The sequence below is a fragment of the Choloepus didactylus genome, chromosome 1 (genome assembly GCF_015220235.1).
Source record: "Choloepus didactylus isolate mChoDid1 chromosome 1, mChoDid1.pri, whole genome shotgun sequence".
Lineage (NCBI taxonomy): Eukaryota > Metazoa > Chordata > Mammalia > Pilosa > Megalonychidae > Choloepus > Choloepus didactylus.
Window position 1 is genome coordinate 29,896,839 of NC_051307.1, and position 12,088 is coordinate 29,908,926.

The 12,088-nt window shown below is 38.4% G+C and overlaps 1 pseudogene; it reads left to right on the top strand.

The window, feature by feature from the left end:
* The first annotated feature begins 5,855 nt into the window (after positions 1 to 5,855).
* On the top strand, positions 5,856 to 7,737 carry LOC119506237 (annotated as a pseudogene).
* Positions 7,738 to 12,088: the final 4,351 nt, after the last annotated feature.

The following is a 12,088-nucleotide window of genomic DNA, read 5'->3' on the forward strand; positions in this document are numbered from 1 at the left end:
TAAGTTGTACTTATATAAATAGCATTGTACAGAAAATAGAAGTAAATGATTTTCAAGATTTAGGTGTACAGAAAAATCAAGTTCTAGTATGAAATAATTGAAGCAACTCTACAACATCATCATTGATCTTTAGAACTTTGAAAAACTATGAAAAGTATAAAAAACCATGGAATGCAATGCTTCTAAGTGTTTATATTTGTTAGTTTGTGGTTAGGCAGGTGTGGTGTGTTGAAGCTGTCTGTACCCAAGAAAAATATATTCTTAAACCTAATCCATTCCTTTAGGTGTGAACCCACTGTGAGTAGGAAATTTTGATGAAACTACTTCAAATAAGGAAGTACTTCATTCAGGTGAGTCAATATTATTGGAGTTCTATATAAACAGAATAAATACAGAGAGTGGGGGGGGTGGGGAGAGTGCCAGGGAAGCAAGAAGCTAAAAGCAATGAAACCCAAAGGAAGGGAGAAACCAGCAGATGCCACCATGTGACTTGCCATATTGCAAAGGAGCCAAGGATTGCTGGCAGCTGGTCTTTGGGAAGACAGCATCACCTTGATGATGCCTTGATATGGACATTTTCTCAGCCTCAAAACTATAAGCTAATAAATTTCTACTGCTCAAGTCAAACCATGTGTTCTAGTTTGCTAATGCAGCCAGAATGCAAAACACCAGAGATGGATTGGCTTTTATAAAAGGGGGGTTATTTGGTTACACAGTTACAGTCTTAAGGCCATAAAGTGTCCAAGGTAACACATCAGCAATTGGGTACCTTCACTGGAGGATGACAAATGGTGTCCAGAAAACCTCTGTTAGCTGGGAAGGCACGTGGCTGGCATCGGCTCCAAAGTTCTGGTTTCAAAATGGCTTTCTCCCAGGATGTTCCTCTCTAGGCTGCAGTTCCTCAAAAATGTCACTCTTAGTTGCACTTGGGGTATTTGTCCTCTCTCAGCTTCTCTGGAGCAACAGTCTGCTTTCAACGGCTGTCTTCAAACTGTCTCTCATCTGCAGGTCCTGTGCTTTCTTCAAAGTGTCCCTCTTGGCTGTAGCAAGCTCACTCCTTCTATCTGATCTTATATAGTGCACCAGTAATTTAATTCAGACCCACCCAATGGGTGGCCCAACACCTCCATGGAAATTATCCAATCAGAGTCATCACCCACAGTTAGGTGGGTTGCATCTCCATGGAAACAGTCAAAGAATTACAATCTAATTAACACTGATAGTCCACCCACACAAGATTACATCAAAGATAAGGGCATTTGGAGGGACATAATACATTCAAACTGGCACACTATGTGTGGTATTTTCTTTAAAGAGCCTAGGAAGCCAAAACGGTGGATAAGATTTATATCTTTCAGGGATGTTTTACTCATCCTTTCTTTCTGTGATATATAGACTGTTTTTGTATCATGATTTCTAAAACCCCAGGATATAAAAACCTAGAATCATGTAAAATAAACCAGAAAAAAACATATTTCCTCCCTTTTTAGAATAAAATATATATGTATAACATTTATCTTATTTTTTTGCATAATTAGAAAGAAGGACAAAATGATATTGAATAACAGAAAAATGAGATACGTTTATTTCCCACACCAGATGTAAAAGAAGATGAGTGAAAGCAATAGGATCTCTTTTACAACTACTGGAATATGAAATACACATTGAGTTGGATAAGGTTAACATTGACAGGAAGAAAGAAGTTTCTGAGGGAGAGAAAAAATCATTTAGGAAAGAGAGGACAAAAAAAACAGAGGATGGGTCAAGACATGCAGGGTAAGAAAAGCTTAGAGGAGAAGGACATATGGGAAGAAGGAAGTCATGAGGTACAAGAAGGGAAGAAAAAGATTAATTCATTCATCTAACCATTCAATCATTCATGTAGCACATCACACATTCATTTATGTAGTAGAGAATAAAAGGGACACATTGTTTGCCATCTAGTGGAAGAAATAATCAATAAAATGAAAAAATGAATATAAATAGATAATTAGTTTTACTCACTATAAATGGAAACAGAGAAGAACCGAGATATTTAACTGTTGCCACTCTTGTCATCCAGCAAGAAAAGGATATATAGAAAAGTATCCTGTAAAGTTGCTCTGAGTTAATAAACTCAGAATACTGTAACCACACAGTACAGTAGCTTATTGTTCTTTACACCCACACCTTGAGATCATCTTCATCTTCTTCTTCCTTTTTTTTTTTCTCTTTTAGTTTGATTTCCTTTTGGAGCAGAAACAATTGAATTAATGAAAATGAACTGTCTGTTGCATGATGATATTCCCCAACATCCTTCAGAAATATCAATTAATTCCAAAACAGAGCTTTATACAATAGAGCATAGAATGACTGCTTTTATTTTTAAATGTTAAAGTCCATTGCAATTGTATTTTTCTCTTTATTTTTAAGTCATTATCAATAATAATTCTTGCCAACATCTATGAAAATAATATTTGAGATCAGTAACAATTTAACTTTTTTGTTCATGTTCATACAACTTTATGATCTAGAATTATTTTTGTCGAAATGTTATATGATAGAAATTCTAAATACAGCAGGAAGGAGTTCACTACTGTTCCTAGATCTTTGGATTTCTTTCCTAATTTTTAAGAGCCATGGTCTTTGTGCTGGTTTGTGTATTTATGTCCCCCAGAAAAAGCCATATCCTTTAATGCATTCTTGTGGGGGCAGGCGTATTTGTGTGGATTGGGTTGGAACCTATTGGTTCAGTGCCCATAGAGATGTGACCTACCCAACGGTAGGTGATAACTCTGATTGGATAATTTCCATGGAGGCATGGCCCCACCCATTCAGTGTGGGCCTTGTTTAGTTTACTAGAGCACTATACAAGCTCAAACAGAAGGAGCTCATAGCAAGCTGGAGCTGAGACAGACATTTTGAAGACGGCCGTTGGAAGCTGATGCAGACATTTTGGAGAATACCATTTTGAAAAGCAATTTAGGAGCAAGCAGACGCCAGCCACATGCCTTCACAGCTAACAGAAGTTTTCCAGATGCCAATGGCCTTTCTCCAGTATGGTACCCTTTGTTGATGGACACTTTATGGCCTTAAGACTGTAACTGTGTAACCAAATAAACCCCCTTTTATAAAAGCCAATCCATTTCTGGTGTTTTGCATTCCGGCAGCATTAGCAAACTAGAACAGTCCTCAACCTCTGTTGTGTATTAACCACATTTGAAAATCTGATCAAATGATGATTCTTCCATGCACATAATTACACATACACAATATTTTGAATAATTTCTTAGGTTTTATAGACATCCTATAGTCTAGAAAGAATTTGCTCTCTAGGATGATCTTGAAACCATTTTTCATTCAATCATTAGAGAAAAACTTTTTGTGAAAAATAAAATAGTTGAACAAACAAATCAGAAAAACAAAACTGCTCTATTTAAGGTGAACAAAAATACTTCTTTTGTTCAGCTCACTTATTGAGAAATCAGAACCAGATAAATAACATAAAGGCATGATTGGATTGCCATAAGAGAGGGGGTGGCTGAGTTAGGAAAAGTTCAAGTACACAGAAGCTAAAATATAAGCTGGAACATAAAGAATGGCAAAGAGCTTTATAGTTAGAGAAGAAGAACATTTTGACCAAAAGGACCACCAGGCAAAGTCATGAGTGCACCTGTGATGTAGGCAATGGGAGTCTGGATTGCCATATGAATGGAACATACAGGGACTGGGAAAGTGAGTAGAGATGAGGCTGGGGTGGTAGGTTTCAGCAGATTTGTATGTATCAGGCTGTGGTGTGTGGTACTAATCATGTTGGCCACCATGAAACAGGCTGAACAAAGAACATTATTGTCCTTGCCATGGAGTTGAATCTTTTCCAAATGAGCTCACTGCTGGCAAAAGAGATAATGTACTTGGTTTGCTATTGAGCACATCTGCAGGATAACCACTATAGAAAATGCGAGTGTGATCATTTACTTCCTCCCTAGAATAAAAGAATGTCACTGGGTTTGACACTGCTCTGGCTGTGTGACAGTATGGAAACAATAAAGTATGAGAATACATAAAGAATTTTGTTTTATGGGTGACTTATCTAATAATCTATGCTCATTATCCCTTGGTAATCTTATAATAGTAGCCAGACAACTGCCATATTATAGTTTTTAAAAAATGTTTTGGTTATTTTAGAATTACAAATCTGGAAAGGCTGAGAATTTAAACAGTATAATTATTTTTTAAGCACTGATTCTGATATAATTTATGTAGTTCAGGTAACATTTTTTTATGGTTAATAATAGAAGCATATTCTCCCCCAACCTCATTCCCACCTTAGGATGTCCTTTATTTAGAATCCAATTTTAAATAGGGAAACCTTAATGACTCATTCATTTTCATAATAATTTGTGGTCATTATAGCATTGGTCATTCATAGCTTCTGTTATTATCAGAACATTAAATACCCTGCTAGGGCTTCTCATTGTTGTTTGCTTGACAGCCATTTACTATTTACAATTGGGAGCATCGCAGATGGCCCAGTTTTTCTCTGATCCTCTTAACGAAGAGTGATGGTTAAATTTTCACATGGATATCCTACCTCTAAATAAATTATGGAAAGAGAGATATCATATTTGGAGAGGCATTACCAATTGATCACATTGTACAAAAAAACCTGGGCAGGCAAATGGTACCCAGAATTTTCAAATGTTGATGCAATAGGAAAGTTTATGGGTAAGAATAACAAGTGAAATAAACATGACAGCACATTGTAAATGTTCCATTTCTTAGGAATCTTTAGGATTCATGTTATAGAAAAACTCAAGCTCGCTTAAGCTGGGGAATGTATTAACGTCTATAACTAAAAATTCTAGAGGAAGAAACAGCTTCAGGTACACCTTGTTTTAGAGGCTCACATAAAGTCAGGAACTTTTGTTTCTCTATCATTTGACTGTGTTTATTCCATTTTCAGGCAGGAAAACTCCATGTGCTTTCAAGATCTCACCCAAGGTTGGAGAATATACTTACATTTAGTAGGAAAGTGTTTTCTGACATTCCATACCAAAATCCTAGTGAATCTCTGACTGGGATTGCATCTCAAATCACAGTGTTCTATGTATGGTAAAAATGGATTGTTTTACCCCCTGCCTGAGGCAGTGCATTTATGCACTTAGAGGAGAAAATAAAGAAGAGACCTAGAGTTATGCTAAGTAGTTAAAGCAAAAATTACCACAATGATAGTAAGGTGCAGTTTTAAAATGTCTCATTTAACATGACTGATATCAATAATGGATAGTCTAATCATCAAAATCAGTTAACGCTAATGTCTTTAAAAATCATGAAATCATTTCTATATAATTCAAACCTTACAACGGTGTATATTTTTTCACTAATCTTTTGACATAGGCTCAAGCAAACTCTTAAAGCATGGTATTCAAGATTGTCTTTCTGCCTTAAAACTCATCCATAATACATATTCTAGGATATTCATTTTTGCTTTCTTTAAAGTAGAATAAAAATTTTAAAATACTTTCAAAATAAACCGATCAAACTAATTCTTGGTTTTGATCATTTTCCTCCAGTTTTACATTTGTCTCTCCCACATCCATTTCAACACTGATTGTTTTAGACACACACAGCATGCTATTCCAAGTTGTCTTTCTTTCCTAAAACATACCCAGAGCACGCCTTCTTTGATTTTCATTTTTGCTTCCTTTAAAGTTCAGTGAGGGACTTCTAATTCAGACAATATGGTATACATCTATTTCTCCCTGCCTTTCCCTGCTACTCCACAGTAAGGACAACATGAAGACTGGAAATAACACAGAAGACACTCAAAAGAGAACTCTGAAAGGTGGAAAGAAAAGGTAAATTGGTTGGAGATGTCAGGACAGAGGAACAACCAGAGGCAAGATGTCTTGTGGTTCCCTCTTCTCCAAAAGAAGAAGGACACCCAGATTCATTGTTTCATGAATTCCAGCCTAGCAGCAGAAGGCAACCAAGGTAGGCATTTTCTTCACCCAAATCAAGGATCCCTCTGACAGTTACAAGGGAATGGGGATTCACAGGGAGCCCTACCACTCCTTCCCCACCAAACCTGAGTCTACCCTCCTAGAAGCCTCTTTGTCTGCATGGGCCTGTTACTCCCCTTCCTTGCCCAGAGACCTTGAGTAGCTTAGGATGGGAGGGTGCCAGTAATATCTCACTAATTTTTTGCCTCCTCAGACAGCACCAGCATGACAAAGGAGAGCCACCATTGCAAGAGATAAACTAGATCAAAATAAAACTGCAAAAGCTCTGAAAATTCAACTGCCATAGAAACAATAACACACACAATTAAGCCAAGACCTGCATACTAAACCTGAAAAAGGTAGGTGCCTGCTGAAATAAAATAAATTAATAAATTTGAACAGACCCAAATTTGTCTAACTGGGGAGAAATAAAACTTTGCTGGATTTCTCAGTATTCTTATAAAATATCCCAGTTTCCTGAGACTCTTTACATCCCATGAGAATTGTATTTGCTGTAATTATTCTCATTTGAAATTATTTTGACTAATTTGAATTAGTTCAAATAATTCATTTGAACTATTGTCATTTGAAAGGATAGTTCCAGGTGCAGATGACACATCTCTTTGAGATGGCCAAATGGCTGCAGTACTACTGTGTTTCTAGTTTAAGCCACAAAGATTCCATGAGGAGAGTGCTGTGTGGAGGTCGTTGGAATCAACTGCCGGCGCCCGCGCCCAGCAGTGCTCTCGACTCTCTCCCCGCCTGTTGGCGCCGCTCTCCGCTGCGGCTCAGCACCTCTGCCCAGAGCCATGCTAAAGTAGCTGTGCTGGGGGTTTCTGGAGGAATCGGGCAGTCAGTTTCTCTCCTCCTGAAGAACAGCCCCTTGGTGAGACGCCTGACCGTCTACGATATCGCTCACACGCCGGGAGTCGCCGCTGATCTGAGCCATATTGAGACCAGAGCAACTGCGAAAGGCTATCTCGGAACGAAACAGCTCCCAGACTGCTTGAAGGGCTGTGACGTGGTGGTTATTCTGGCAGGAGTCCCAAGGAAACCACGCGTTATGTGAGATGACCTTTTCAACACCAATGCCACAATCGTGGCCACCCTGACTGTGGCCTGTGCCCAGCATTGCCCTGAAGCCATGGTCTGTATCATTGCAAATCCCGGTTACCTCCACCATCCCAGGCACAGCAGAAGTTTATAAGAAACATGGAGTATACAACCCCAATAAAATCTTTGGTGTGACAACTCTGGACATTGTCTGAGCCAGCACTTCAGTAGCAGAACTACAGGGTTTGGATCCAGCCTGAGTCAACATTCCTGTCATTGGTGGCCCTGCTGGGAAGACCATATCCACCTGATCTCTTACTGCACTCCCAAAGCAGACTTTCCCCAGGATGAGCTGACCACCCTCACTGGGCGTATCCAGGAGGCTGGCACAGAGTTGGTCAAGGTGAAAGCTGGATCCAGTTCTGCCACCCTGTCCATGGCTTATGCTGGTGCCCAGTTCATCTTTTCCCTGGTGGATGTAATGAGTGGAAAGAAAGGTGTTGAATGATGCTTCATGAAGTCACAAGAAACACACTGTCCCTATTTCTCCACAACATTACTGCTGGGGAAAAAAGGAATGGAGAATAACCTAGGCATCAGCAAAATCACCACTTTTGAAGAGAAGATGATTGCTTCTGCCATTCCTGAACTGAATGCCTCAATCATGAAAGGAGAAGAGTTTGTAAAGAACATGAAATGAGAATACCTTTAAAGAGTAGTCAGTTTCCTTATTTATTACATGTCACTGGAAAGCCATTTCACAAACCCTTGTGTTCCGTTTGCTAATGCTGCCATTACACAAAATACCAGAAATGGATTGGCTTTTATAAAGGAGGTTCATTAAGTCACAAATTTACAGTCTGAAGGCCATGAAAATGTCCAAATTAAGGCATCAACACAAGTATACCTTCACCATAGGAAGGCCAGTAGCATCCAGAAAACGTGTTAGCTGGGAAGGCACATGGCTGGCATCTGCTGATTCCAGGGTGTGTTTTCCAGCAACTCTCAGCTTCTATGCATTCTTCAAAATGTTGCTGTCAGGGCAACATTTCTTAGCTTCTCCAGAGCAAACTCTGGGCTAGCATTTCCAAAGCATCATCAAAAGTCTGCTTTCAATAGCTGTCTCCAAAACTTCTCTCTGAGCTGCTCTCCAAAATGTCATTCTCAGCTGCTCTGAATTCCTTCTGTTTGTGAGTTCTTTTATAGGACTCCAGTAATTAAATCAATACCCACCCTGAATGGGAGGGGTCCATACCTGAATGGAAATAATCAAACATTTCACTCACAGATGATTGAGTCACATCTCCATGGAAACAAGCAAAGAATTCCAATCTAATCTACAATAATATATTCACCTCCACAAGATTGCATTAAACATGGTACTTTGGGGGACATAATACATCCAAACTGGCACACCTTGTTATTTTTAATTCACTTTGATGATGTTTATTGAATTAACATTATCATCCCTTCCAAATATTGGGCTGGTCTACCGGTGCAAATAAAAGACTTTGTTTTTCTTTAAAAAAGAAAAAATGATTCTATGAAGACTGGGCTATTGTCTCAGATCTTTATATTTCAGTGAGGGACTTGGAGATTATTTCAGTTGTAATAGCTGAGCCATGAGGTGATCTGACTCCCATCAAAATAGTTATTCACATTCCAAATGGTTGGAATAAGAAGACCCTTTGAGGAGGGAAGAGGACATCCTTTTTCTTTACAAGCAGGGAAAAATAATTTTCCCTTCTCCCTCACCTGTGGCATGTCTACCCACATGGAAATTTTTAGGAAAAATTCCCACTGGCTTTCATTGTGTTGCCTTGGGATAAGGGTGAGAGGGATGGCCACTAATTATTTACTGTGAGATATTTAAAAAGAAATCTTTTTCTGATTCAGAACACCTGAATAAAACTAATAAAGATAGATACTAAAAATCCACTACTAACATAATAGACAAAATGACCAGAATACAATAAAAAAAATCACTCATCATGACAAGAACCAAGAATTGCAACCTCAATGAGAATAGACAATCAACTGATGTCAACACTGAGATGACTCAGATGTTGGAATTATCTGAAAAGGATTTGAAAGCAGCAATCATAAAAATCCTTCAATGATCATTTACAAATTCTCTTAAAACAAATGAGAAAAGAAAAGAACAAGAAAATTCCAGGAAAGAAAGAAAAGTCATAAAAAAGAACCAAATGGCTATTATAGAACTGATACATAGAATAAAAAAAATTAAACTCAATGGATGTATTCAATAGTTGAGTGGAGATGACAGAAGATAGAATCAGTAAACATGAAGATAGAGAAATTGAATTCACTCATTATGAACAACAGAGGAAAAACAGACTAGAAAACTGAACAGAGCCTCAGGGACTTATAGAACAATAGATCCCATATGTGTATCTTCAGAGTCCCAAGGGCATAGAAGAAAGAGATTGGAGATGAAAGAGAATTTGAAGAAATAATGGCTGAAAATTTTCCAAATTTGGCAAAAGACACAAGCCTACAGATTCCAGAAACTGAATGACTCACAATCATCAAAAATCCAGAAAAAAAAACAAGAAAAGGAAGAAAACAAACAAACAGAACAGAGACATCATATTAAACTTTGTAAAATTAAAAGAATCTAAATGGAAGTGAAGTTTCCACACTCCAAACCAAGTGGAAAACATGGATACCAGTAAGCTGATTTAAGTCACATATATATTTTATAATCTGGAGCAACTTCTATGGATACTATACAAAGAGATACAACCCAAAACACTATAAATAAAATAAAGGGACAACTTCAAGCTACTTTCAAAGTAATTTGATCAAAATATTTTTCTTGATTTTGACACTCCCTACCCATGTTTACAGTTGTTTCTCCACATGTTTTTAGCAAAATGTTTTTAAACCCCAGAGTCCCGTTAAGGAGCCAGTAGGGTTCCTTATTGATTCACGCTTTTATCAGTGGTTTAGATCAAATGATTATTCTAATTAGGTTACTTGGTGTTCTAATGGTTTCTTTCCCTAATATGCACTAGAGCTCTTGGCCAATGGATTTCTATACCTTTCTGTAAATCAAAATTATTTCAGGAGTTTTTAATTGCATGGGACCATATCTCTTACCAGTTAAATCAGAATTTCTGAGGGTGAGACTCAGGTGATACTCAGACATTACTACCTGTTCTAGTTTGCTAATGCTGCTGTTCTGCAAAATACCAGAAATGGATTGGCTTTTATAAAGGGGGTATATTTGGTTATAAAGTTATAGTCTTCAGGTCATAACAATGTCCAAGCTAAGGCATCAGCAATAGGGTACCTTCACTGACAGATGGCCGATGGCTTCCGGAAAACCTCTGTTAGCTGGAAGGCACATGGCTGGCATTTGTTGATCCCAAGTTGTGTTCCAGCTCCTCTCTCAGCTCCTGTGTGCTCTTGGTTCTTTCTCCCAGGACATTTCTTTCTAAGTGCCTAGAAGTCCCGTCTTAGCACATCCCAGGGCAAACTCTGGGCTGCATCTCTCTTAGCTTCTCTGGAGCAAACTCTGGGCTAGTATCTCCAAAGTGTCAGCAAAAGTCTGCTTCCAACAGCCATCTCCAAAATGTGTCTCTCAGCTGCAGCAAGCATCTGGGCCTCTGTGGCTCTTTTTGAAGTACTCCAGTGATTAAATCAAAAACCACCCTGAATGGCTGGGGCCATATCTCCATGGAAATAATTCAATCAATGTACTACCCATAGTTGGGTGCGTCACATCTCCATGGAAACAACTTAATCCAAAGATTCCAATCTAATCAACACTAATACGTCTGCCCCCACAAGATTGCATTAAAGAATATGGCATTTGTAGGGACATAATACATCCAAACCAGAACACTACCTTAAGTTTTTTCCGAGTGATTCTAATGTGCTGCCAAGTTTGAGAGCCAGTGCTGCAAATGCTTGCAAACAATCCTTGGTGACCTTTCATGGAAGAATGTATGTGTTGATTTAGCACAGGGAAACATGGAATTGGAGCAAAATATGTGCGTTAGCGTGTATTCTAGTTTGCTAATGCTGCTGGAATTCAAAACACCAGAGATGGATTGGCTTTTAAAAAGGGGTTTATTTGGTTACACAGTTACAGTCTTAAGGCCATAAAGTGTCCAAGGTAACATCAGCAATTGGGTACCTTCACTGGAGGACGGCCAATGGTGTCTGGAAAACCTCTGTTAGCTGGGAAGGCACGTGGCTGGTGTCTGCTCCAAAGTTCTGGTTTCAAAATGGCTTTCTCCCAGGACATTCCTCTCTAGGCTACAGTTCCTAAAAAATGTCACTCTTAGTTGCACTTGGGGTATTTGTCCTCTCTCAGCTTCTCTGGAGCAAGAGTCTGCTTTCAACAGCCGTCTTCAAAATATCTCTCATCTGTAGTTCCTGTGCTTTCTTCAAAGTGTTCTTTCTTGGCTGTGGCTCCTCTTCAAAACATCACTCACAGCTGCACTGTGTTCCTTCTGTTATGTCAGTTCATTTATATGGCTCCAGTAACCAACTTAGACCCACCCCAAATGGGCGGAGCAACAACCCCATGGAAATTATCTAATCAGAGTCATCACCCACAGCTGGGTGGGGCGCATTCCAAAGAAACACTCAAAGGATTACAATCTAATCAACACTGATAAAGTCTGCCCATACAAGATTACATCAAAGATAATGGCCTTTGGGGGACACAATATAATCAGACTGGCACAGCATGTAAATAAAAAACCCTTGAAAGGATCAATAAGGCAAGTTTTTTTTAAGAATAGGGTTTTTTAAATTTTGCAGATTTGACTTCCTTTAGTAATCTTGTCCCAAATGCAAATGACTGCTACCTCTGAGCCATCAGCTATTACGCTTGAATTTTAAGAGTTAAATTAATTTGTAGTACAAATATAAACCTTAAAAGTAAAATTACCTTAAAAATCACAGTGAATTAGATTTAATAGTTTTCGTAGTGGCTTCTTGGATTCCTTCAACTTTTGTTTTGCTTTGTCATTTCTACTTCTATTCAGCAATAACATGATGTATGTCTTTTATAA